Source organism: Trachemys scripta, chromosome 4 (assembly GCF_013100865.1).
Source record: "Trachemys scripta elegans isolate TJP31775 chromosome 4, CAS_Tse_1.0, whole genome shotgun sequence".
NCBI classification, from domain to species: Eukaryota; Metazoa; Chordata; order Testudines; family Emydidae; genus Trachemys; species Trachemys scripta.
Genome location: NC_048301.1, coordinates 40,942,409 through 40,970,401, shown reverse-complemented (window position 1 = coordinate 40,970,401; position 27,993 = coordinate 40,942,409).

The window sequence follows — 27,993 nt, the reverse complement described above, 5'->3', positions numbered from 1 at the left end:
ACAATGGTACTCTGTGTGTTTTATCTGCAGCTGTTGATTGTGGCCTTGAGGGGTTCTCCCTCCACACCAATGGAACACCTGAGCTAGATAAGGAGGAGAAAGACGAGAACTCGGGATGACATGTTCAATGAGATCCTGAAAGCCAGTGCTGCATCAGACTGTGAACAGAGGCCCTGGAGGATGAATACTGTATACTGTATGGAAAAGGAAAGAGCAGACAGGAGAAAGGCCCAGGACTCCTGCAGGACAAGGAGAGGGAGAGGCACCAAGACATAATAGGGCTTCTCTGGCAGCAAACACAGATGCCACAGCCTCTTGTGGACCTACAGGTTCAATAATCCTGGGCTCGCCTCCCTTTGCAGTCCAAGGAGAACTCCAATATAGCACCTCCTTACACCCCTGCTCTCCGCACTGGCATCAGGGACCGCATCCCTACCCCTACCACTCCACATTGGGGGACATAAAGGACAACCAGAGCTTCACATACATCAACTGTGGCTCTCACAGGTCAGTGAAATGTGTAGCTAAAATGGACATGAATGTTCCTTTCCCTTCTTTAACCTTTGTTGCATAAATTTATTAAGGTTTAATGTATTTCTTTTAACTTGTACAGGTTTTTTTGAAGTATTTTCATTACTCAATAAAATTATATTGTTTGGAAAATAATTCATCTTTATTAGTTCCCAACATATGCTGTAGAATGCCTGGTGGTAATGAAAGCACCCACCTAGTTGTTTTATACACTTTGATCCAACTCACAAGATCAGTGACAAACACAGTATAATAATTATAAATGTACAGTGAGCACCACAAAATTAATAGGTGTATGTTAGGGTATGTCCAAACTACCCGCCGTATCGGGTAGTCATCGATTTATTGGGGATCGATATATCGCATCTCGTTAAGACGTGATATATCGATCCCCGAACGTGCTCCCCGTCGACTCCTGAACTCCACCAGAGCGAGCGGCGGTAGCGGAGTCGACAGGGGAGCGGCGGCTGTTGATCCTGCACCGTGAGGACACAAGGTAAATCGATCTAAGATACTTTGACTTCAGCTACGCTATTCACGTAGCTGAAGTTGTGTATCTTAGATCGATCCTCCCCCCCCCCCCCTTAGTGTTATATTCATAGATGTGCACCAAGCACCACACATTTCCTAACAGGCTCCCAAACTGCAGGACCCAGTAGAGCACAGTACACCCACAGTGCATTACCATAGCTCACTGTTAAACTGCTCTTTCAAAGCTTCCCTGAGCTGTATAGCTGTACATTGAGCTCTTCTAGTAGCCCTTATGTCTGGCTGTTCAAACTCAGCAGACAGCCATTCCAGCTCCACCCCAGCAGCAACTTTTCCCTTTTTACTATATTTTACTTTACTTCATTATGGAGGACATAGCAGGCAGTTATAACCATTGTCACATTTTTCTCACTGAAGTCCAATCTTGTCAGTAAACAACACCAGTGCCCCTTCAATCTACTAAAAGCACATTCAACTGTCATTCTGCACCATTGAGACAGTAGTTGAATCTTTTCTTGGTGCTGTTGAGGTGACTGGTGTATGATGTCAGGAGCCAGGGGAGTAAGGGGTAGGCTGGGTCTCTCGGACTCACTATTGGCATTTCAACATCACCAATGGTAATCTGCCAGCTGGGAAAGAAAGTCTCTGCGTGTAGCTTTCTGAACAGTCCTGTGTCCTTAAAGATGTGAGTGTCATGTGTCTTCCCTAGCCAGCCAACATTGATGTTAGTGACGCATCCCCAGTGAGCCATCGGTGCTTGCATAACCACAGAAAAGTAGCCCTTTCTGTTGATGTACTCTGTAGCAAGGTGGTCTGGTGCCTAAGTAGGGATATGTGTGCTGTCTATCGCTCCACTACAGTTTGAGAACCCCAGTGCTGCAAATCCATCCATTATGTCCTGCACATTGCCAAGAGTCACAGTCCTGCATAGCAGGAGACAATTAATAGCTCTGCACACTTGCATGACAAAGGCCCCCACAGTGGATATGTCAACTCCAAAATGATCTCTCACTGACCAGCACTGCAAGTTTCCACAGTGTGATTACCACTCACTTCTCCACTGTCAGTATGGCTCTAATTCTCGTGTCCCTGTGCTGGAGGAATGGGGCGAGCTTGGCACACAGATCCAGGAATGTGGCCTTCCGCATCCGAAAGTTCCGCAGCCACTGCTTGTCATCCCAAGCCTGCACTACGATGCAATCCCACCAATCACTGCTCATTTCTTGGGTCAGGAAATGGCACTCTACTGTTTGCAGCTGCTCTGTGAATGCCACCAACAATCTGAAATTGGTTCTCACTATGTCACACAGAAATCTGCCCTCCAGGAAATCATCATGTTCCCTGTGGCTCTTCTTACAGCTCTGCAAATGCCAAAGGATCATGCATCCTGTGCTTGCAACACTCATGACAATAGTACAGAGCTATGCGGGCTCCATGCTTCTGTCAAGAGATGGCATCCCATGCAGGTTTGTGGAATTTTCAAAATAGGTGCAAAAATTATGAGATAGAGATGGCATTATTGGGTGGAGAAAGCAACATGATGGAAACTTGACCTCGCAGTCCCAGTCACCCCTGCAGGACTAATTTCTGCCCCACCAGGCATTGCCAAAACTTCCCAAAAGACAGTGCGCTGGATGGTGGCAAGTTGCACATTGACATACTTACCCAGGGTGCACTGCACTATGCATTGAAAAGTATTCCTGGTGAGTACTTGCAGAACTGATGTAAGGAGCCAAATATGCATGCACACAAGTGATATACTAACTGTGGCAGCTTTATGCTGACGTAACTTGTGTTGGCGTTTGTTTGTAATGTAGACATGCCCCTAGGGAAGGAAACAATCTATAAGGTTCCATCTATCAGGTCCTTAATCTGAGCACTAATGCCAGATTATTCCCTACAGTTTATCCCAGTCAAATATATTGAAATAGAAAATTCCACTTAAACCCAATAAACAGACATGACTCTCTAACAGGATCTGTTTCTAACCATCAGGGCCGGCTCCAGGCACCAGCTTGCCAAGCAGGTGCTTGGAGCGGCCACTTCAGAGAGGGGCGGCACATCGAGCTCTTCGGCGGCAATTCGGCGGACAGTCCCTCACTCCGGCTTGGAGCGAAGGACCTACCGCCGAATTGCCATCGCGATCGCATCTTTTTTTTTTTTTTTTTTTGGCTGCTTGGGGTGGCCAAAACCCCGGAGCCAGCCCTGCTAACCGTGGTGGCAGTGAGCACTGGTCTTCCATCAGGGCTCTGTCCAGGGCTGATTAAGAGTGATCTATGACACTATGTGAACCACAAAACAGCATGACATAATGTCCAATGTTTGATGAGACATAACTATACAAAATAATACTAAGAGAGGTAGAGATTCTGTACATTTTAAGGGCCCTAGCACATGGCTCCCATATGTACTAGTTTAGTCAGTGTGTTTGTGTTATGCAGTGCTGTGTATAAGGAAGAGGGAGGTTTCTAATATGGCTGGAAAAACCAATTGGCAGTAATAATACAGTTATTTTTCTATGTGCTATATAAATCTTACATAAAAAAGCTAAGTTAAAAAGCATTAAAGTTGCAAAGTCAAGTCTCAAACGTTGGGAAATGCCAGAAATGTGTATGTATTACAACACAGTCTTTAATTACATTATCGCATTTTTTTTTCCACAGGACCACTGTCTCATTCAGTGCATAAGATAGATGGTGCACAATGAATGAGTAGCTCGTCAATGTTTCTTTTTATTTTCATTATTCACTATGTGGCCCCATGCATTATTTACTGTAGACCATCCAAACCCTGCATTGAAAACAGAATTATTAATTAATAATTAATAATTAATAAATAATTAATTAATGGGATTTTCTATGGCACTTTGTAGCGGGGTCATCACCCCCAGCCCGGAAGGGGTTAAAGCAGCCCTGGAGAGGTCTGCGGCGGAGAAAAGCTGGGCTGATGGGGAAAGCAGCCATAGCTGTAGCCAGTGCAATCAGGGCCCAGCTGGCCCTTATAAGAGGGCAGTGGGCCAGAAGGACACAGACAGTCTTTCTCTAGTGGTAGAGAGAGAAGGACTGGGCTGCCTGGGAGCTGAGCAGGGTACCTGAGGTAGAGCAGGGCTGGGGGAAGGCCAGAAGAGCTGGGGAGCTCCAGCCTGGAAAAAGCCCAGGCTGCAGGCCTTGCTAAAGGCCAGGCAGGGTACTGGGGTTGCAGAGGTGCAGCCCAGGGTAGGAAAAGGCAGCCGGTCCAAACCCCCCTTGCTGATGATGAGTGGTTTATAGACTGCAGTCTGCCCCAGTAAGTGGGATAGAGGGCTGGGGGTTCCCCTGGGTGGGGAGACCCAGATTGTGGGTTACTGCTGGGGACAGAACTGGGGCACTGGGATCTGGGAGGGACATGGGGGGCCAGTGACAGGTGAGACACCAGCCTGCAGAGGGCACTCTGGGCTGGAAAGAGCTAATTCCCACAATGACCAGCAGGCAGCACCATGACGGTGAGTTGTTGCCACACCACATACTTCCATCATAATATCTTAGTTCTTTACAAACATTAATGAATCTACCTTCACAACATTCCTGTGAAGTGAGGTAGTAGAATTATCCTCATTTTACACATACGCAACTGTGATACTTTTGTCAATTTTGGATTTTATTTCTGTATCAGCTAATTTAGGGTGCCCAATTTGTGAATGTCAAAACTTGATTTGTCACAGTTTTATAAGTTCAGAGCAGAACTTCCACTGACTTTAGTTTGCAGCTGTGAGTGCTCAGCACTTCTTCAAATCATACCCCAGGTGTCTCAAGTTGGGTACCCAAAATAAAGAGGAATACACAGGTGGCCAAAATAAAGAGGAACTCACACCTCTCAAAATTCTGGTTTACGTGACTTCCTCTGCCTCACACTGGAACTCCATGGCAGAGGCAGGAACAGACTCTACTGCCAGGGTGGGATTCAACTATCCATCCTTTCTACAGTTCCCTGCTTCATTCACTACACATCTTCCAATTTCTACACCTTCCAACTTTTACAACAAATGAGGCAGGGATCCTACAAACAACAGCCTCATTCATTACATAATCCTGGTACACTCCCAAAGCAAAATCCATTCGGTGCACTGAATGAGGCAAGAGTGTGGAAAAAATTATATATGATCATGTAATTAAAGACTGTATCATGATGCATAGGTACAACAAGCCCAAATTAAAATTGCATGGGCAATCTTATTTCTGGCATTTTCTAACTTTAAGTTCTTGACTTTGCAACCTTAACATTCTTAAACATAATGTTTTGGATGTAATTTTCTGTTTTTTAAAAAAATTAAAAATGAAAAACAAAAAATATCATCATGTGGAACCATATTAATCCTCCCATAGGTCATCAGCAAGGTTGGAACCTTTAGATTCACAGCACGGTCCTCTAGCACTTGAGTTTGTGGAGTAACTGGTAGTACTAGAAGGCTGTTATTTCTGTGTGGACCTGCCACTGAAAAAGGATGGAGACACACACATTGCCAGTGGATTTCATGGCTATTTGCTCCCAGCAAAGGAATGGTGAGACTCAGGAATAATGGATTCAGTTTCAGGTTCTGTGGGTCAATGAGTATTCTTGCAATTATAGATCCTCCTATGTTGGCTCCCTCAACCTCTCCCCCTTCTGCTCCTATCCTCACCCCCATATCCTGCCCCTGTACCCTCCCCTACTACTTATCCCCCTGGTTCTGGTCCATCCTTTCCAGCTCCCACCTCTGTTCCTGCCTCTCTCCCTCTGGTCTCCTGCCCCTCTTTGTTCCTGCCCCTATTTCCCCCTCCTGGCTCCTGTTCCTAACCCCCCTTCCATCCGCCTCCTAACCCAATTCTCTTCCCCAGGCTCCTTTCCCCATTCCGTGTCCCTCTGTATTCAAGTTAGGCTGTTTCCTTCCTTCTCCTGCACCAGCTTGGGTGCCAGAAGGAGGAGCATTGAGAAAGAGCAGAGACTTTCCCCCTATTTTCTGTTCTAGTGCCCAGCAACTGGGAAGAGCAATTGAAAGGAAAGTCCCATTCAACATTGGGATGGAACATTCTGTCGCTCTGCGTGGAGGATGGATGCACGTCTAAATCCCATTGATTTAGGTTCCTAAATCACTTACCAGTCCCCAAACTTTTTAGTGTTGCGGCCCCCGTTGCCCCTGTCTGTGCCCCCTGACCCTTGGAACTAGGGCCGGGAGCAGGGCTTCGGCTCCAGGGAGAGTGGGGGGGGAAAGGATGGGGTAAGGGGGCTGCAGCTGGGGGTAGGTCTGGGGGCAGGTCTGCAGCCAGGGGCTGAGGCTGGGGGTGGGGCAGGGAGCAGAGCCGCAGGTGGGCTGCAGTGGGGGTCGCCAGCTGGGCATGCCCCACACTTTGGTGACCTCTAACTTCCACAATTTTGAAAATTTTACTAATTATCTCCATTTTACAGATGTGTATACTAAGACAGAGACTCTGTGAGAGGAAGTGAAATGATTTATACAAGGTTATACAGTGATTCAGTGTTAGTGCTGCTATTAGCTCCCCAGAGTCTGTGGCTCCCAGGCCTCTGTTCAAACCATTAAATCATTCCTTTCCCTTGAGTGACGTAGCATTTAGGGCAAAAATTAACCTAATTTTACATCAGTATAAGTGATAACAGATTCAGGACTCTAGTAATAGGCCAGTTTCTTTAATTCTTCCAAATCTCTAGTAAATAATGGAGTGGAAAGGAAGCCATCAAGATAAACAAGGAATGCTGGAAAAGTGTCCTGGGCGTCCCCACCTTTTCTTCTGAGGTCCCCTTCAAATTCTCATCAATCACAGAGGCTCTGTGAAAGTTTAGGTGATTCACCTTCCACTTGGGGAAGACTGGACAAAGCTCCTGCTAGAGCTCATCATCAGTTCCACTCTGAGCATCTATCAGAGTAGGCAGTAGAATGTGGCCAATAGTATTTACGCCTTCCTCTGCTCCATCTCCAGGGCTGGGCACATCCCCTCAGAAATTCCAGTAGGGGTAAGTTTTGTTAGTCCAGAAGTATTAAGTCTTCTGTGTGGAGAGATAGTGATGAAGAGATAGGCTGCACCTGAGTTCCAAGTACAATTCTTATTCTTATTTGTACTACAGTAGCGATCAGAGACCCTAATCAGATAAGGGCCCCTATGTCTCAGGCCTGGTCTACACTACGGGTTTAGGTCGACTTTAGCAGCGTTAAACCGAATTAAGCCTGGACACGTCCACACAACGAGGCCCTTTCTTTCGACTTAAAGGGCCCTTTAAACCGGTTTCTTTACACCACCTCCGACGAGGGGATTAGCGATAAAACCGGCCTTTGCGGGTCGGAATTGGGGTAGTGTGGACGGAATTCGATGTTATTGGCCTCCGGGAGCTATCCCACAGTGCTTCATTGTGACCGCTCTGGACAGCGCTCTCAACTCAGATGCACTGACCAGGTAGACAGGAAAAGACCCGCGAAGGTTTGAATTTCATTTCCTGTTTGCCCAGCGTGGAGAGCACAGGTGACCACGCAGAGCTCATCAGCACAGGTAACCGTCATGGAGTCCTCCCAGGATCGCAAAAGAGCTCCAGCATGGACCGAACGGGAGGTACGAGATCTGCTCGCCATATGGGGAGATGAAGCAGTGATAGCTGAACTCCGTAGCAGTAAAAGAAATGGAAAAGTATTAGAAAAGATCTCCAAGGCCATGAAGGACCGAGGCCATAACAGGGACACACAGCAGTGCCGCGTGAAAATTAAGGAGCTAAGGCAAGCCTACCACAAAGCCAGAGAAGCAAACGGAAGGTCCGGGGCAGAGCCGCAAACTTGCCGCTACTACGCGGAGCTGCATGCGATCCTAGGGGGTGCAGCCACCACTACCCCAACCGTGTGCTATGACTCTCTCACTGGAGAAACACACAGGGAAGACGGTTCGGGGAACGAGGAAGATGACGATGGAGGTACTGTAGGTAGCTCATAGCAGCAAGGAAGCGGAGAAACCGGTTTCCCCAACAGCCAGGATATGTTTGTGACACTGGACCTGGAACCAGTAACCCCCGAACTCACCCAAGACCCTCAGGGCACACAGGAGACCTCTGGTGAGTGTAACTTTGTAAATATTTGTAAACATTACAAAAAAAAGCAAGCAAGTCTGTTAACGTGTATGGGGATGGAGCGAAAATCCTCCAGGGACATCTCCAGAAAGCTCTCCTGGTTGAAATGGGGTGATTTTATTAAGGGGGACATTCAGAGGCGCCCGTTCCTGCTATTCGGACCAGAAATGTTCCCCGCTGTTTACCACGCGGTGGGGGGGAGGGGTGAAGTGATAATCCCAGAGAGGGGAGTGTTTGTGTGTGGGGGGGGGGTGGTTTACTTGTGTTTGTGCCGCATGTTAACCGGGAAACCGCAGCCCCCTCCTTTTACATTGAAACCCCATTTTAAATGGACAACCCAATTCATCCTTGAGATGGGAAATGCGCTGCTGTTTGCAACCTTTCCCGCATGTTAAGAAGGTTAAATAAGCCAAAACACTGTGGCCTACGATGGCTGCCTGCAAGCCGAAATATGCGACCTTGTAATGAAAGAGTGTACCCATTGTTCCCTAAAATGTGTCTTTTTTAACCACCTCTCCCTTCTCCTCCACCAGCTGCAAATGTTTCTCCTTCGCAGAGGCTCGTGAACATTAGAAAGAGAAAACGTAAGACGAGGGACGAGATGTTCACGGAGCTGCAGATGTCCTCCCACGCTGATAGAGCACAGCAGAATGCGTGGAGGCAGTCAATGTCGGAGATGAGAAAAGTCCAACATGAACGAGAGGAGAGGTGGCGGGCTGAAGACGATAGGTGGCGTCAGCTTGCAGACAGACGGCAAGAGGCAATGCTCCGTCTGCTGGAGCATCAAAGTGATATGCTCGAGCGTATGGTTGAGTTGCAGGAAAGGCAGCAGGAGCAGAGACCGCCGCTACAGCCCCTGTGTAACCAACAGCCCTCCTCCCCAAGTTCCATAGCCTCGTCACCCAGACGCCCAAGAACACGGTGGGGGGGCCTCCGTCCACCCAGTCACTCCACCCCAGATGATCGCCCAAGCATCAGAAGGCTGGGCTTCAATAAGAGTTAAAGTTTTAAAATGCAGTGTGTCCTTTTCCATCCCTCCTCCCCCACCCATCCCTGCTACCTTGGCAATTATCCCCCTACCTCTGTAAGGAACTAATAAAGAATGCATGAATGTGAAAAAACAATGACTTTATTGCCTCTGCAAGCGGGAGGGGAGGGGAGGGTGGGGTGGGGTGGTTGGTTTACAGGGAAGTAGAGTGAACCGGGTCGGGGGGGGGTTGGAGGGTTCATCAAGGAGAAACAAACAGAAGTTTCACACAGTAGCCTGGCCAGTCACAAAACTCGTTTTCAAAGCTTCTCTGATGCGCATCGCGCCCTGCTGTGCTCCTCTAACCGCCCTGGTGTCTGGCTGCGCGTAATCAGCGGCCAGGCGAGTTGCCTCAACCTCCCACCCCGCCATAAATGTCTCCCCCTTACTCTCACAGATATTGTGGAGCACACAGCAAGCAGCAATAACAATGGGGATATTCTTTTCGCTGAGGTCTGAGCGAGTCAGTAAGCTGCGCCAGCGCGCTTTTAAACGTCCAAATGCACATTCCACCACCATTCGGCACTTGCTCAGCCTGTAGTTGAACAGGTCCTGACTCCTGTCCAGGCTGCCTGTGTATGGCTTCATGAGCCATGGCATTAAGGGGTAGGCTGGGTCCCCAAGGATCACGATAGGCATTTCAACATCCCCAATGGTCACTTTCTGGTCCGGGAAGAAAGTCCCTTCCTCCAGCTTTCGAAACAGAGCAGAGTTCCTGAAGACGCGAGCATCATGTACCTTTCCCGGCCATCCCACGTTGATGTTGGTGAAACGTCCCTTGTGATCCACCAGGGCTTGCAGCAGCATTGAAAAGTACCCCTTGCGGTTTATGTAGTCGGTGGCTTGGTGCTCCGGTGACAAGATAGGGATATGGGTTCCGTCTATGGCCCCGCCACAGTTTGGGAATCCCATTTCAGCAAAACCATCCACTATTGACTGCACGTTGCCCAGAGTCACTACCCTTGCTATCACCAGGTCTTTCATTGCCCTGGCAAATTGGATCACAGCAGCCCCCACAGTAGATTTGCCCACTCCAAATTGATTCCCGACTGACCGGTAGCTGTCTGGCGTTGCAAGCTTCCACAGGGCTATTGCCACTCGCTTCTCAACTGTGAGGGCTGCTCTCATCTTGGTATCCTGGCGTTTCAGGGCAGGGGAAAGCAAGTCACAAAGTTCCATGAAAGTGCCCTTACGCATGCGAAAGTTTCGCAGCCACTGGGAATCGTCCCATACCTGCAGCACGATGCGGTCCCACCAGTCTGTGCTTGTTTCCCGGGCCCAGAATCGGCGTTCCACGGTATCAACCTGCCCCAGTAACACCATGATTTCCACATTGCTGGGGCCTGTGCCTTGTGAGAGGTCTATGGCCATGTCAATTTCCTCATCACTCTCGTCGCCGCGCTGCAATCGCCTCCTCGCCTGGTCCGGGTTTCGCCTTGGCATGTTCTGGCTCTGCATGTACTCCAGGACAATGCGCGTGGTGTTCATAGTGCTCATAATTGCCGCGGTGATCTGAGCGGGCTCCATGATCCCAGTGCTAGCTATGGCGCCTGGTCAGAAAAAAGGCGCGAAAGTAGTATCTGATGGACCAGGAGAAGGAGGGCGGGAGGGAGGGAGGGCCGAGTGACGACATGGCGTACAGGTACAGGAACAGGGAGAAACACAAACAACTGTCACACAGAATGGTCCCCCCAAAGATTAAACTGGAAACCCTGGGCTTAGCAGGCCGTTGATTTCACGGAGGAAGGGGAAGCAAATGAACACAGAACAAATCTATTTTTTACATCTTAAGGTGGCAGCCGACGCTGCAGCATGAGTGACAGCCATACCAGTATGACGATGACGGGTACCAATCATAATATGCCATCATCTGCCAAAAGGCAAGGGGCTGCTGCTGTGTAGCAATGCAGCCCCACGTCTGCCAGCCCCACGTCCGCCAGCACCCAGCATCGCCCTCGGCCTCTTCTGGGTGCTTAGCAGACAATATTGGGCAATTGGCAGAAAATAGTATATTATGACTGGTAACCGTCATCATCGAAACAGTAGCATGTCTGCCCAGGTGGCCATGATTGACAGCCATACCAGTACGACGACGACGGGTACCAGTCATAATATACCATCGCCTGCAAGGGGCTGGTGCAATGCAGCACTACGGCTGCCAGCCCCACGGCTATCACTCATGCTACACCGTCTACCGCCAAAAGGCAGTTAGCAGCTGCTGCTGTGTAGCAATGCAGTCCCACGTCTGCCGGCACCCAGAGGACATATGGTGACGGTGAGCTCAGCTGAGCTGAGCGGGCTCCATGCTTGCCGTGGTATGTTGTCTGCACAGGTAACCCAGGTAAAAAGGCGCGAATCTATTGTCTGCCGTTGCTGTGACGAGGGGGGAGGGGCCTGACGACATGTACCCAGAACCGCCCGCGACACTGTTTTGCATCATCCGGGCATTGGGATCTCAACCCAGAATTCAAAGAAAAGGCGCGAACCGCTTCTCGGCTCGAGCTGTGGCGCAAACGTAGTATCTGACGGCCTAGGGGAAGGAGGGAGGGGGGCCGAGTGACGACATGGCGTACAGGCACAGGGAATTAAAATAAAGAACGGTGGCTGTGCATCAGGGAGAGACACAAACAACTGTCACAGACTGGTCCCCCCCAAAGATTAAACTGAAAACCCTGTTGACGGAGGGAGGGGGAAGCAAATGAATACAGAGAAAATCTATTTTTTACATCTTAAGACGACGGTGCAGCGTGACTGATAGCCCTCGGCATCTTTCTGGGTGCTTGGCAGCAAATACTGGGCGGTGTATGACGATGGTCTTCAGGCCTATTGTACGAGCTGCTGCTCAGGGAAGACTCTGCTAACGTGCGATGACCCGACTTGTAATAGGCCGGCTAACAGTCATAATACACCATTTACTGCCAAAAGGCAAGCCCCACGGCTGCCAGCACCCAGATCGCCGATGAAGGCTACCAGTCTACTGCACCGTCTACCGCCAAAAGGCAGTTAGCAGCTGCTGCTGTGTAGCAATGCAGTCCCACGTCTGCCGGCACCCAGAGGACATATGGTGATGGTGAGCTCAGCTGTGCTGAGCGGGCTCCATGTTGTCTGCACAGGTAACCCAGGTAACCCAGATAAAAAGGCGCGAATCTATTGTCTGCCGTTGCTGTGACGGGGGAGGGAGGGGCCTGACGACATGTACCCAGAACCGCCCGCGACACTGTTTTGCATCATCCGGGCATTGGGATCTCAACCCAGAATTCCAAGGGGCGGCAGAGACTGCGGGAACTGTGGGATAGCTGTGGGATAGCTACCCATAGTGCAATGCTCCGGAAGTCGACGCTAGCCTCGTACTGTGGACGCGGTCTGCCGACTAGAGCACCTAGAGCATTTTATTGTGTGGACATACACAATCGGCTGTATACAACCGATTTCAATAAAACCGGCTTCTATAAATTCGAACTAATTTCGTAGTGTAGACATACCCTCAGTTACTGTACAAACACATACATAGTAAGAGACATTCAGTGCCCTGAGGAGCTTACACTCTAAGACAAGATATAAGAAATGGATGCAGAAACAAGAAATGGAGGGAGGATGAGGGCAACATGATAAGGACGCATGGCTACACAGACTTGCCATGTGCATAGCTAGATGGTTTGAGTCATTCCAAATTTTAGTTTGGGGTGGGTTTTTTTTACTTATTAGAAATAAAAAACAAATAAAATAGATCTCGGGATGGTGGGTATTCAGTGAGAAAGGAGAAAGGGTAAAATCCTCAGGAAGCTGACCAGGCCTCCCTCTCCCCAGAGAAAGGTGAAAATGAGAAAGAAAAGTTTTATTATAAATTTGTTACTTACTGCATCAGCATGCTAAGCATTGTAAAGCCACAGGGGAAGAAGGTCCCTATACCCCAGTCCCAAGAAGGGACCCTACCCCAGCTGCCACCCGCTCCTGGGTGGTGACCCACTTCCCTGCTGGCCATTAGGCCCCACAGCCCTATGAAAGAGGACAGCCATATTAACTCTGGCACCTAGGCCACATGGCCCTGTGAGGGAGGACAGCCATATTGACTCTTGGCACTAGGCCATGCATCCCAGCATAGAAGGACCTCCTTATTGGCTCCAGCCATTAAGCCATACCACCCTGAGACTAAGGGTGGTGTCTGGCCTCAGCCGCAGGGTTATAATGCCCTTCTACCTGCCCCAAAGGGTGATAGGGCAGTTTCAACTGGATAGTTTCATATTCTAAACAGTGAATTGTTGCTATGTGCTGTTAAACAGCTGCCATATGCCACTCCAGGAATGGCAGCATTCCAGCAGTGGGTAAATTGATCTCTATATTTAATTAGTTATCATTTGGATATTTTTCATGTAAATTCTTACCTATACTGGTTTCCTCTCAAGTATTTGTACACAGCTCTGCTATTCCCTCCTTTCTTCTTTTCTTTAAATTTTATGGCTCAGATAGTACAACCAGGTGGTTGTGGAGACCAAAGTAGCTTTAAGCTGCCTTTATGTTTCACTGATCTGGGGGCCAGTCTGGTCCCCAGCATAAGTTAGAGCAGCCTCAGGTCTGATTTGTGTCTAGCTGACCATAGCCCTAATGGCTGTGCTATCAGCCAGGGATGCCTTGACCACACCTCTTTGTCCCTACTCACTCCCTGTCAAGGCTGATTCCCCACTCTGGCACTTCGAGTGCAGGAGGTGGGGGCCTGCGATGATTCTAAAAATTAATACTTGCCACTCCAGGCTTGTATTAAACTCCCAAGGTTACAGCTTCTCTCTGACCTTGGATTGGTAGATGTTGCCACCATCCAAATGCAAAACCCCTTTGAGAGCCCAGGAAGGCGCACTTGGGAATTCCTTCCTGTGGGGTACCCTCAAATCCTTTCACACACCCCTCCGGGGAAGAACGGAGAAGGAAATCAGCTGTTGCCACCAGCTAATTAAACAATATGTGCACAAAACTCTTAGACACAAAAAATCCAATTCTGTTCTTAAAAAAGGTAAATTTCCTTAATAAAAAAAGGAAAGAAAATACATCTGGGAACTCAGGCTATTGCTAGATTTAAAAAGAGCAATTACAAGGATTAAGCACTAAAAATAGTTTTCTTACGGTCCATCTTAAATATTACAAGCAAAACACAAGCACCTGGGGTTAGCACAGAGGAATCCACAAACCATAAAGAAATAGAAGAGAGAACCTAATCGCATCTTCCTAGACATTTCCTGATCTACTTACATATCTGGGGGTTTTAAATGAGTAGTTTCCAGGTATGATACTAATAATTTTGTTCATACCTGGTCCAGGCTCTTTCAGCATAGCTTTGTCCTGTTTCCTCTCTCCAGGAGGACAACCACAGACAGACAAAAAGGGAGTCTTGTTTCAATTTTTACAAGTTCTAGCCTTCCCATTGGCTCTTTTGGCCAGATGCCCATTCACTTCCTTTTACCTATGCATAGCAGAGAGACTTTTTAACCCTTTACAGGTAGAGCAATTAGAGAACAGCTACTAAGAGGGATTTTATAGCTGCTGGCTGGCTGGGTGTCCATAAAAGGGAGCACTCCCTCCCCTTCATTTATCACACTCCCTCCGCACTTGGGTCCATGAGGAGGAGTGGCATAGGAGCCACTCTGACATTTCTATGCCCTGTAGGATTCCCTTCTTCATATCCCAGTTTTTTTCATCTATATAATGGGGATTGTGACACTTATATCATGGGGGAGATTAGGTTTAATTAACTAATGTTTTAGAATCAGAAAGCCTTTTACAAATGAAAGGCACTAGAGACGTGCAAAGAATTAATTATTACTGCTATTGATTATTATTAGGTTCTTTTAACTGGTCCTTATTGAGACATTATAACCTTCTTATTCTCTTTGAGATGGACCTGCTCTGCATATCATGTCTGAGGGCAAGAAGCAGGAGGAAGAACTTGGTGATAGTATAACCTTGGGAATCTGGCTGGTGAGACCAATATTTCCAGGGATGTCTGAGTAGGGCAATAGTACAACATTATATCAAGCCTACCCTTTAAACAGGCATCAAGCTGTAGGGTACACTAGAGTGAGGTGGAATTTCCAACTTGGATAGATATCCCTGCACTAGCTCTGATTGACTGAGCTAGTGGATTGAGCTAGTGATCTAAAAATAGAAGTATAGCCATAGCAGTGGTGGCAATACAACCAAAAGCCAGCCACAAAACTGTCTTCTCCTGTCATTGCAGCTGTTTCTCTCTTAGTTTCACTTTGGCCTGGTCTACACTAGGACTTTAATTCAGATTTAGCAGCGTTAATTCGAATTAACCCTGCACCTGTCCACACAACGACGCCATTTAATTCGAAATAAAGGGCTCTTTAAATCGATTTCTGTACTCCACCCCGACGAGCAGAGTAGCGCCAAAATCGATTTTATCATTTCGAATTAGGGTTAGTGTGGCCGCAATTCGATGGTATTGGCCTCCGGGAGCTATCCCACAGTGCACCATTGTGACCGCTCTGGACAGCAATCTGAACTCGGATGCACTGGCCAGGTAGACAGGAAAAGCCCCGCGAACATTTGAATTTCATTTCCTGTTTGCCCAGCGTGGAGAGCACAGGTGACCACAGATCATCAGCTCATCAGCACAGGTAACCATGCAGGCCGATAATCGAAAAAGAGCACCAGCATGGACCGTACGGGAGGTACTGGATCCGATCGCTATATGGGGAGAGGATTCAGTGCTAGCAGAACTTCGTTCTAAAAGACGAAATGCCAAAACTTTTGAAAAAATCTCCAAGGGCATGATGGAGAGAGGCCACCATAGGGACTCAGATCAGTGCCACGTGAAAGTCAAGGAGCTCAGACAAGCCTATCAAAAAACAAAGGAGGCAAACGGTCGCTCCGGGTCAGAGCTGCGGACATGCCGCTTCTACGCCGAGCTGCATGCAATTCTAGGGGGGGCCGCCACCATTACCCACCTGTGACCGTGGATTCCGGGTCGGGGATAGTCTCATCAGCTACACCTGAGGATTCTGCGGATGGGGAAGAGGAGGAGGAGGAGGAGGAGGAGCTTGCAGAGAGCACCCAGCACTCCGTTCTCCCCAACAGCCAGGATCTTTTTCTCAGCCTGACTGAAGTACCCTCCCAACCTTCCCAAGCCAGTATCCAAGACCATGACCCCATGGAAGGAACCTCAGGTGAGTTTACCTTTTAAAATATAAAACTTGTTTTAAAAGCAAGCGTTTTAATGATTACTTTGCCCTGAGGACTTGGGATGCATTCGCGGCCAGTACAGCTAGTGGAAAAGTCTGTTAACATGTCTGGGGATGGAGCGGAAATCCTCCAGGGACATCTCCATGAAGCTCTCCTGGAGGTACTCCAAAAGCCTTGCCACAAGGTTTCTGGGCAGTGCAGCCTTATTCCGTCCTCCATGGTAGGACACTTGACTACGCCATGCTTGCAGCAAGTAATCTGGTATCATTGCCTGACAAAGCCTGGCAGCGTATGGTCCCGGTGTTTGCTGGCATTCAAGCAACATCCGTTCTTTATCTTGCTGTGTAATCCTCAGGAGAGTGATATCGCTCATGGTAACCTGGTTGAAATGCGGGAACTTAATTAAGGGGACAGAGGTGGCCATTCCTACTGGGCTGTTTGCCTGTGGCGGAAAATAAATCCTTCCCTGCAGTTAGCCAAGCGCAGATGGGAAATTGGCCCTGAGTTTTTCGCGTTTGGCTAGCAGGGATCTTCCCTGTTACCAGCCACACGGTGGGGGGAGGGGTACAGTGATCATCCCAGAGAATTCATGGCGGAGGGGGGCGGGGGGGTTAGTTTGGTTTCTGCAGGGATCTTCCCTGATACCTGCCACGCGGTGCGGGGAGGGATAAAGCGATCATCCCAGAGAATTGGATGGGGGGGGGTTAGTTTGTTTTCTGCTGCTGAAGGTTAACAGGAAAACCGCAGCAGTCAACGGGCTTTACTTGGTATGTGGGAAAGGAGGGCGCAGAAGCCGAAAGACAATGGCTTACCATGGGTGCATGCAAGCTGAAATCTGTTGCCCAGACCTGCGTCTGTGATCTCTAACACCAAAGCCACAGGCACTCAATATTAAGATGGAAAATGCAACCTTGTACTGAAATCACATGTGCTATGTAATGTGAATAGTGTTTTTCACCATGAAAGAGTATAAGCATTGTTCTGTAAAATGTATCATTTTAAAAACTTCTCTCCTTTTTTTCAACCCTCCCTCCAGCAGCTGCAAATTTTTCAAGCCTCCCTCCTCCGTCCCGAAGGCTATCTCAGATAAGGCGTCGGAAAAAGAGGACGCGAGATGACATATTCGCGGAAATAATGGAATGCACCAGCAATGAAAGAGCTCATTTGAATGAGTGGAAGGACACTGTATCTAAATTTAGGAAAGATGCCAGTGAACGTGAGGTCATGAGGGACGCTCGAGATGAGAGGTGGCAGGCTGCAACGCTGGGGTTGCTGCGTGAGCAAACGGACATGCTCCGGCGTCTGGTGGAGCTTCAGGAACGGCAGCAGGATGACAGAGTGCCACTGCAGCCGCTGTATAACCTCCCTCCACCCTCACCATGTTTCATATCCTCCTCACCCAGACGTGTAAGAACGCGGGGGGGGGGGGGGGGGAGGCTCCGTGCAACCTCCCACTCCACCCCAGTGGACATCCCAACCAAAAGGCTGTCATTATATTGAATTTGTTCAGTGGCCTTTTACTTCCCTCCTATCCTCCTACCAAACCTAACCCAGATTACCTTGTTGGTTCTCTCCCTATGTTTATAATCAGTTAATAAAGAATACATGATTTTTAAACGATAGTGACTTTATTTCCTTTGAAAGAAACTGGGGGAACGGGGAGGGTGGGTTCCTTACAGAGAATGAATGAGTCAATAAAGGGGGCGGGTTTTCATGAAGGAGAAACAAACAGAAATTTCACACTGTAGCCTGGCCAGTCATGAAACTGGTTTTCAAAGCCTCTCTAATGCACAGCGCTTCCTGGTGTGCTCTTCTAATCGCCCTGGTGTCTGGCTGCGAGTAATCAGCAGCCAGGCGATTTGCCTCAGCCTCCCACCCTGCCATAAAGGTCTCCCCCTTACTTTCACAGAGATTGTGGAGCACACAGCAAGCAGAAATAACAATGGGGAGATTTCTTTGGCTGAGGTCAGAGCGAATCAGTAGCGATCACCAGTGACCTTTTAAATGGCCAAATGCACATTCTACCACCATTCTGCACTTGCTCAGCCTGTAGTTAAACAGCTCCTGACTCCTGTCCAGGCTGCCTGTGTATGGCTTCATGAGCCATGGCATTAAGGGGTAGGCTGGGTCCCCAAAAATAACTATTGGCATTTCAACATCCCCAACGGTTATTTTCTGGTCCGGGAAGTAAGTCCCTTACTGCAGCCCTTTAAACAGAGTAATGTTACTGAAGACGCGAGCATCATGAACCCTTCCCGGCCAGCCCACGTTGATGTTGGTGAAACGTCCCTTGTGATCCACAAGTGCTAGCAGCACCATTGAAAAGTACCCCTTGCGGTTTATGTACTGGGTACCCTGGTGCTCCGGTGCCAAGATAGGGATGTGGGTTCCATCTATCGCCCCACTACAGTTAGGGAATCCCATTGCAGCAAAGCCATCCACTATGACCTGCACATCTCCCAGAGTCACTAGCTTTCGTAATGACAGGTTTCAGAGTAGCAGCCGTGTTAGTCTGTATCTGCAAAAAGAACAGGAGTACTTGTGGCACCTTAGAGACTAACAAATTTATTAGAGCATAAGCTTTCGTGGACTACAGCCCACTTCTTCGGATGCATATAGAATGAAACATATATTGAAGAGATATATATACACACATAAGGAGAGCATAAACAGGTGGGAGTTGTCTTACCAACTCTGAGAGGCCAATTAAGTAAGAGAAAAAAAACTTTTCGTAACAGCACCTCGGTGATTGCTTTGGCTACTTGCATCACAGCAGCCCCCACAGTAGATTTGCCCACTCCAAATTGATTCCCGACTGACCGGTAGCTGTCTGGCGTTGCAAGCTTCCACAAGGCTATTGCCACTCGCTTCTCAACTGTGAGGGCTGCTCTCATCTTGGTATTCTGGCGCTTCAGGGCAGGGGAAAGCAAGTCACAAAGTTCCAAGAAAGTGCCCTTACTCATGCGAAAGTTTCGTAGCCACTGGGAATCGTCCCACACCTGCAACACTATGCGATCCCACCAGTCTGTGCTTGTTTCCCGGGCCCAGAATCGGCGTTCCACGGCTATAACCTGCCCCATTAACAGCATGATCTCCAAAGCACCGGGTCCCGCAGTTCGATAGAATTCCATGTCCATATCCTCATCACTCTCGCCGCCGCGCTGCCGTAGCCTGCTCCTCGCCGCCTGGTTTTCCAGGTTCTTGTTCAGCATAAACTGCACGATAAGGCGCGAGGTATTTACAATGTTCATGACTGCTGTCTTGAGCTGAGCGGGCTCCATGCTTGCTGTGGTATGGAATCTGCACTGTTCACCCAGGAAAAAGGCGCGAAATGGTGGTCTGCCGTTGCTTCCTGGAGACGGGGGAGGATATACCCAGAACCACCCGCGACAATGTTTTTGGCCCCATCAGGCATTGGGATCTCAACCCAGAATTCCAATGGGCGGAGGAGACTGTGGGAACTATGGGATAGCTATGGGATAGCTACCCACAGTGCAACGCTCTGGAAATCGACGCTAGCCCTGGTACGTGGACGCACACCGCCAAATTAATGTGCTTAGTGTGGTTGCATACATTCGAATTTATACAACCTGTTTTCCAAATTTTAATTATATAAATTCAGATTAATCCCGTAGTGTAGACATACCCTTTCCATTGATTTCCAGCAGGAAATGTAGATACTGGATAAGTGGCAGCACAAGATCCATATTGACATTGTCAGAACTAACTTCCTAAATGAACACAAACACTCAAAGAGGGGAGACTGGGTGGCTTAGTAGGACTGGGGAATTAATTATGGAGCTTTTTACATCTGGGTCACCAGATCAGGTCCAGTCTAGATTGACACTGACCAAGACATTCCCATTTGACAGCTTTTTGGTGCTCTGATTACTCCTGAGGGCATTCTGGACCAAAAAATTTAAACAAATCTATGCCAAAAGATAAAAATTGTGTGCACAATATTTTAAAATGCTGCAAATGTTATTTGTCAAATGTGGAGGCTCCTGCATGGCACTGCGGACCACAGGCCACTGGCAGCACAGAGGTAGGAGATCACTCTGAAGCTCCCCCCGCCCCCAGGATATGGCTCAACAATAAGGCTGCATCCAACCTATACACAGCACAAGGCCCAAGCATGCCCAGAAACACCCCAGGGTCCTGGCCCTCTGTGCCAGGTGCACCAGGTCTGGGCCGGCAGGCTCAGCCTGGCAGGATCTAAGTGTGGAGGGGCTTAGTGTGGGGGGATCCAGGTGTGGGTTGAGAGGGTTCTGTGTGAGGCAATTTAGATGCACAGAGGCTTGCTGGGAGGTTCTGGGTGCAATGGTAATTGGACTCTGCAGGCAGATCCAGGTGAAGGTGGTTGGGGCTCAGCGAGGAAGGGTCTGGGTGGGGGGGACAGAGTTCGGCAGGGGGGTCAGATGCTGGGGGAGTGGGACTCAGTGTGGAGGGATCCAGGTGCAGCTGGTTGGGGCTCGGTGCAGTGAGGATCTGGGTACGCCTAGCTTGTTAGAGTGGCCCAAGTGCAGAGGGAGTGGGGCTCCGCAGAGGGGGTTCTGGGCGTGGGACAGGGTGGCTTGGCAGGAGAGTCTGTGTATGAGAGGGTCTGGATGCATGGGTGTTGGGCAGATGGGGAAGCAGTTCCCTATACAGTGATCTCTCCCCCTGCAGCTGAGGAGCAATAGGTGGGGAGTTTGCAGAGCTTCCTGCAACCTGGGGAGAAATCTGGGGGTGGGTCTGACCCAGTCCTGGATGCCGTGCAGGGGAAGAGGAAGTCCCATCTGCTTTAGCTTCACTCTTTGACCCTGATTCCAGTTTCACTATCAGCCTGGTACATAACTCCTGGATCTATGCTCACCACTACTCCCAACTGCCACTGCAACCACCAGATAGGCTGCACATGGTCTGGCAGCTTCCAGGTGCCTAAAGATGCACAGAGGTGCCTAGTGGGATTTTCAAAAACATCCAGTTCCCTATCTGCATGTTTAGGTGCCTAAATACCTCTAAAAATCTGGTCCTAACTGACCTTTCCAAAGTCACACGAGAAGTCTGAGGAAGAGCAGAGACTTGAGCCCACATCTATTTAACCAGTGGATCATTCTTTCTATATTAGGTAAGCACTAACACAAGTTATTAATTAATGTGTTAATTAGGCTAATAATGTGTTGGTGCTAGCCTGTAGACACATGGACTTTTTTTTTTTTTTTTTTTTTTTTAAAGTCCAACACATATAAGGAAACACAAACTCAGCCTCCTAATAAATTAGGGTCATCAATTTGACCCCCATACATCCTTTTCAACCCACCCATTTCTTAAGTCTGCATGAATGAATTAGTTGAAGTCAGGTTCTAGACAGAAGACTCTGGTTCTTTCTCACCAAGTTTGGAAGTAATTTCTAGAGTTGACAGGTTTCAGAGTAGCAGCCGTGTTAGTCTGTATCCGCAAAAAGAACAGGAGTACTTGTGGCACCTTAGAGACTAACAAATTTATTAGAGCATAAGCTTCCGTGGACTACAGCCCACTTCTTTTTTCCTAGAGTTGAGGAGCCCTCATTTAGCCCTCCCCTCAGCCCCCAACCATTTAAACCAGAAGACAGTTATCTCAGGTGCTTTCACTGATATCAATTACTGTGAAACCATAGCAGCAGGTAGGTAGGTCTCAGATATCTAGAACAAAACCCACTAAATCTTCACAGGTCAAAACTAGGCCGTTCAGTTGTTAGGGTTGGAATAGTTGAATATCAGGGCTGAATCAGCACATGTGTCTGGAACACTAGGAAAAAAGATAATCATTGGGTTTGACTTTGCAGGGAGGAGGATATGGAGTGGATAAGGGAGAGGCTGAAAAAACAAGTGCACTTGACCTCTTTCTCTGGGTCCTTGCAGTACTTCCAACCCCCATCCAGTCAGAGACCAGTGATGACCTAGCATTCAAGACTGGGAAGACAGGAGGAGATTCACAGGATTATAACAACAAAAAGCTTATGTGTAGTTTCAATAAAGATGAAACCAAGAAATGTCATTGTGCACTACAGGGGTCATGACATTGCCAGGAAGCGTTGGAAGCAGACTTCAGCCAGACTGGGATAAACCTCCGCTCAACATGTTCAGTTTAATCTCAACCTGCAGCCCCACCTGCTATTCTAGCCCAGGGCTTCCCAAACAGCTTTGCTAATGCACTTTAATCTGGATCTGCAACACCCTCTTCTATTCCAGTCCTGGGCTCCCGTTGCACACACTCCCTGCCCCCTCCTAAATTCTACCAAGGCTCCTCAGTCCTGGTCTGCAGCATATTTATTCTCTGAACTCTTCCCCCCCCCCCGTCCCAAAAAACCCCACCACCTCCTCCTGATATCTGTCAATATGCTCAATCCTGACATACAGCATTCCCCTGCTCTTCTAGCCCTGGGTTACTCCGATAGCTTTTTCAATACACATCACTCCTGACCTGTAGCACTCCCTACTATTCCAGACTTGGGCTCCCCTGTCCCCTAGCTCTACGGATACATCACCATTCTAAGAGGCTCAGCATATTACATTCCTAATGGCTGCAGCCTGCAAGCCTCTCAAACAGAAAGGCAGCAGACTGCTGCATGACCTTGGGAATGCAAATCCCTTTGTGAAGTCAAAGCAAGTCATTTCCTTCCTCAATCCCTCCTCTCTCCTTGGGCATGCAAGCCTGGCTAACAGGAAAACAGACACACCCATTCGCAAGCGAGCGAACGCACACACACAGAGCTTTCTCAATGCTAATTGCCAGAAGCCAAGGCCCAGTCATCCTGTTGACTAATTTGTCAGACACTGCTGACTCAGCATTTCTGGGGCACAGGTTTTTTTGAAGCACTAAGTGCAATTGGAAGTAAATGGCTCTTACTGTTTTTTCTTTCCCTTCACACTGGTGTCTGCACTTAAGGACAATTCCTGCCCAAGATTTGATCTTGGCTTCAGCAGTGACACAAGAGCCCTGCTTGCCAGGCTGGGAGGGCCTCTCATTAAATCTTAACGGAATGAACAGGCTCCAGAGTGGAGGGAAGGAGGGGGAATGTGTGATCTGGATTGGGAAACAGAGCATATGCATGATCAGGCAGCAGCAAGGAGACAAGTGCTGACCTGAATTATAGGTGGTTTGTGGAATAAAGACAAGAGACACCAACAAGCAGGCTCTGTCTCGAGCAAATGCCCCACAAATCTGCCTGAAATATGCAGCACTTCCTCACTTAGCATTGCTACTGCTTGCTGCTTAAACAGGAGCCCTGGATCTGTGCCCAAGCAAAAGACTCCTACCCAAGGGCAGAAAAATCTTGCTGATGAACTGCAAATGACATGAAAAATGCACACACGCCCATATGCACATCCATGCACCAATGTTCCATACACAGAAACACAAACCCATGGAACCACTGCACAGATCCATATGCACACAGACAACCATGCTGCAGACATATAAATGCATGCCCATGAACCACTCTAGAGACATAAAATGCATGCCAAATATACATATATCCCAAGCCACATTCATAGGAAAGCACACTCGTGCACCAAAATCAGATACATATATGCACATTCATGCATCAACATCATATTCATATGCATGCACACTCATGCCACAAACATATGCATGCTCATGTTCCTATGCCATGTACAGTACTCACACATTCACTCCTATACACTCATCCCATATACATACACATACATGCCTATCTTTGCACACATGCATGAACCCATGCCACATTCACATACATGCACAAATGTGTCACATGAACACACACACATATATATATACGCACACAGCCCTGCATCCACACACATACACATAGACCCCTGCTACATGAGTTCACTGATTCTGTATTTTGTGAGGGTCTGCATGTGCTCTGTGAATTTTGCTGTAGAAAAGTAGTCTGTTAGAGTGAAGGGCTTTATTTTAGCAATTTAGCTACTTAGTTTTTTATGATCTGTTCTTTCCATAATGCTGTGTACTTTCTTCAGGGTTTGGTGTATGTATGACTTTTCTCATTATTCATTTCTCAGTTGGACTGTTTGTATCATGGGTTTTAGTAGTTAGTTAATAACAACTGGTTAAGTCCTGAGGTTTATATTCAATTTTTATTTAGTCCTTACTAAAGCAAACTAGCACTGACTTCAATGAGAATGCTGCCCGAGTAAAAACTGCAGGTTTATTAGTTGTGGTCTGAATGTGAAACTATGTAAGAGTGAAGTGCGTTCTTACCGCATTTACGTTTTTGGCCTCCTAATGCTTTGCCAGGTAGGAAGCATGTGTTACTTCAGCTGAGCTGGTACCAGGAGTGCAGAATCATTTCCTGTATATTAAGTGGCAGAGGGAATCATCTTGGCTCTGCCTGTAGGATTGTTGGGAGAGTGCTTGTGTGTGCATAATACCTGTTTGCAGAACTGTACGGGCAGGGATTCTATTGGAACTTTGTCTGGAGCCGATTGGATAATTCATTGCAAGTAATATTCACTGTGAATTTTGCACTTTTTTTTAAGTTGAATAAATATTACAAATACATATTTCCATCTTTTGGAGAGCTTTGGCTTTGTTCCATTCAATTTAGTTTGCAGTTACATCAGACTTCACTCTCACATAGTAGAATGAGCTGGATTCCATGGGTTACATAGATTTCATTAAGTTTTAGCCAGCTATATCATCAGTAGATTGTATTTTTATAGTCGTCTCTTTATAATATGGAGAACCTTCAGAGCTCTTCCTCACAATGTTTTTCTAGACAGTCTGAAACTCCCTAATGCATAAAAGGTCCAGAAGTGGATAATTTGGGGTGTGTTCAATTTCTGTCCCTAATAGAGTTTGTTTTACCGCTTTTTCTCCAAGATTATGATTTTGGTCTCTTGCAAATTGACTTGTACGGCTCATCTGTTGCTGAATGTTTCAAGCAAATTAAGATTCTTTTGAAGGCTGTCTTGTGTGGATAATAATATGATCAGGTCATCAAAATATAGCAGGCATTTTATCTCAGGCTTATTGTTTCGTGGGAGCCCTAAAAACCAACGATTATTTCAAGTTGTTTCTGATGACAAAGTCCTTCAACCATCTCAGTTCAACTACAGACTTAAGGAACTTTGCAGTCTAGTCCCATGCACTTCTGAACTTCAAATTCAGACAGTTCTCCTCCTTTCAGGAGTTTATCCTATAATTAGTATGTCAAATGGTCTGCTTTGGTTACAGACTTTGAGAAGTTTATACAGCAGGCTAACTGTAGACTTCTTTCTACCCATCCCAGTTTAGCTCTGAGCCCTTGTGGCTCTCTCAGCCCCTGGGAATTTCTAAACTGTGCCAGTGAGCCTACCGACTTTATATAGTTTTTATATATAGTTTTATATAGACTTTATATAGTTTAAAACTCCATAATGAATGACTCAAAAAACCAATAATTCACCCTCCATAAAATATTCAAAGACACTAATTCTCATTGAAGAGGAATGAATCAAACAAATGTGGAGTTTCTAAGCCAAAGCATTTTTGAGATATGATGTTCCAACTATTAGAAGACTTTTCCAAAAGTTAAAACCCTCTCATTTTTCAAACTCCCATATTAAGAGTGTGGGCCAATTCATCTCAGTCTCTCCAAATGAATTAACCTTTGGCAGGACACCAAACATGAAAAATGTCAGGTAGAAAGGATATGTGTTGAGGAAGTTGGAGGTAGTGGTTTCAAAATCAAACTTATAATAGAAAACTGTTTACAGTGCTAAATATGGAATCATTACTACAGTTCTTTGTATATATGAGAGATCCTTATTCTTGAGTATGGCTGACAAGCAGTCAGTGTACATCTGAAGAAAACAGGGGGCAAAGGTGGCTTTAAGACACCTGAGGAGAAGTGCCCCAATCCTGATCCCTGATGTAAATTAGACCAGACTGATGATTACTGTCAATGGCCCCCAGGTTTTTTCTTGAAGTGCTGGGAATCAGCCAAGCATAGGGAAACCCCACTTCTCCCTTTTTCCTTGCACTGTCAGGCAGGAAGAGGATGGTTTAGGAGGCACCACAGCTGCTCTATGCTACTGAAAGATTCCCCTAACCCTGCCCTGGGAGAATCCTCCAGAGGTCAGTTAAAACCAGTCTAAGGCTCAACAGAATGCCACAGAATGGCCCATATGTTCTAGATAACTGGTTCCAAAGAGAAAAGGTAAAACTCCTTGGACTCTATTGTATATCAAGTGTTATAAAATACCAGACTCAGATTATATTTTTATTCCTGCTGCAAAAATTCCTCAGGTTTTCCAGGGAAATTTTAAGTTCTATTTCTTTTGCCTGAGAATATTTTTCAGATGTAGAGAGAAATTCTCAGGAGGAGAAAATCCTGTCTCTCTTATCTCAGTGCATGTTCTTTCATTTTATTTGTGAAAGGAAATGGCTTCTGCTTTCACCAGCTTCACCTGAGGAAGTAACTACTGCTACAGAAATGTTGGAGCCTGCCAAAAAGAGACCAGGAGGTGACCCTGTAATTCCACAGTCTCTCTCTCTCTCTCATTTACCTCTACTCTCAGTCTCTCTCCAATATTTTATTAGTTCTCTTAATTAGTTGGAAATCAATTATTTAAATTATAAGAATTTTAGGGCCATAAACTGATATCTATAGGAGTTGCATGTGTATATCCAGGGCACTACACCAGCTAGTTAGTGTTTACTTATTTGAGCACTTCTGGCATGCCCTTCAGTCCCTGCATAGAAATAAATACACAAATCAAATTCAGCAGAGGGTTCTACCCCTGCCCAAGTGTAAGGTTGCTCAGCCAGATTCCCATCCCATTCTTCCATTTTTTCCCTCCCATTTCCAGTTGTGACAGCTTATCCCAAGAGAGCTGAGCTGTGTGTCCTGCCCTTCCCCTGGCTGAAGAATGAGTTGCTAAGTTACAGTCATAGGCTCCCTTCTGCTCAAGTCTGAGTGAAATTAAAGGCCTTCCCTGTCTGAACAGGCTTACCAAATTAAGGAGTTCAGTTTCTGGTGTTGTGGCTTTTAGTGAAGTCAAGAGAGGCACAAGCAATGGTGTATATTGTCCCAGTTCAGAACTGTGCACTGCTCTGAAGGAAGGAGAGAGGGCTACAACTCCTGGAGACTAAGAAGGGAGAAAGCATAGATCCAGAGGTCCAGTTTCCCAGCACAGAATACAAGGAACTCCCTTTGATTTCAGGAGGAATCCCTGTTGCCACAAATTAGGGCTGCCTAGTTCTGAACACAGTATCCTCCAGAGTCCTTCAAAACCTCTCTAGAGAATGGCCCTAGTGGAGCACTAGAGACCACCCCAAGGTACTTCCTACTCTTTGGGTTTAGCATGCTCCAGTCAGCTCAGCGCCTGGAAAGGATGAGACCCGAACTCGAATCTCCCACATAATACATTTATTGGGAAGCAATGTTGTCTACTGTAGGGGACTGGAAATCAGGACTCTGGGGTTCATTCAGTCTATATAATCCATCAATCAATTGATCAATGGCATTTCTAAAGCACTCATTACTATATTATATAGGCACCAAATACAAAATTAAGAGTTGTATTATATTTGTCCATAAACTACTCTACTTTCCTCTTTCAGTGCTCCTGCTGCTATTCTGTAGAGATCCTTTTTTTCTTCTTCTTTCTCTCTCTCTCAAAGTTTCTCCATTAGAGAGACAAGGTGGGTGACATAATATCTTTTAT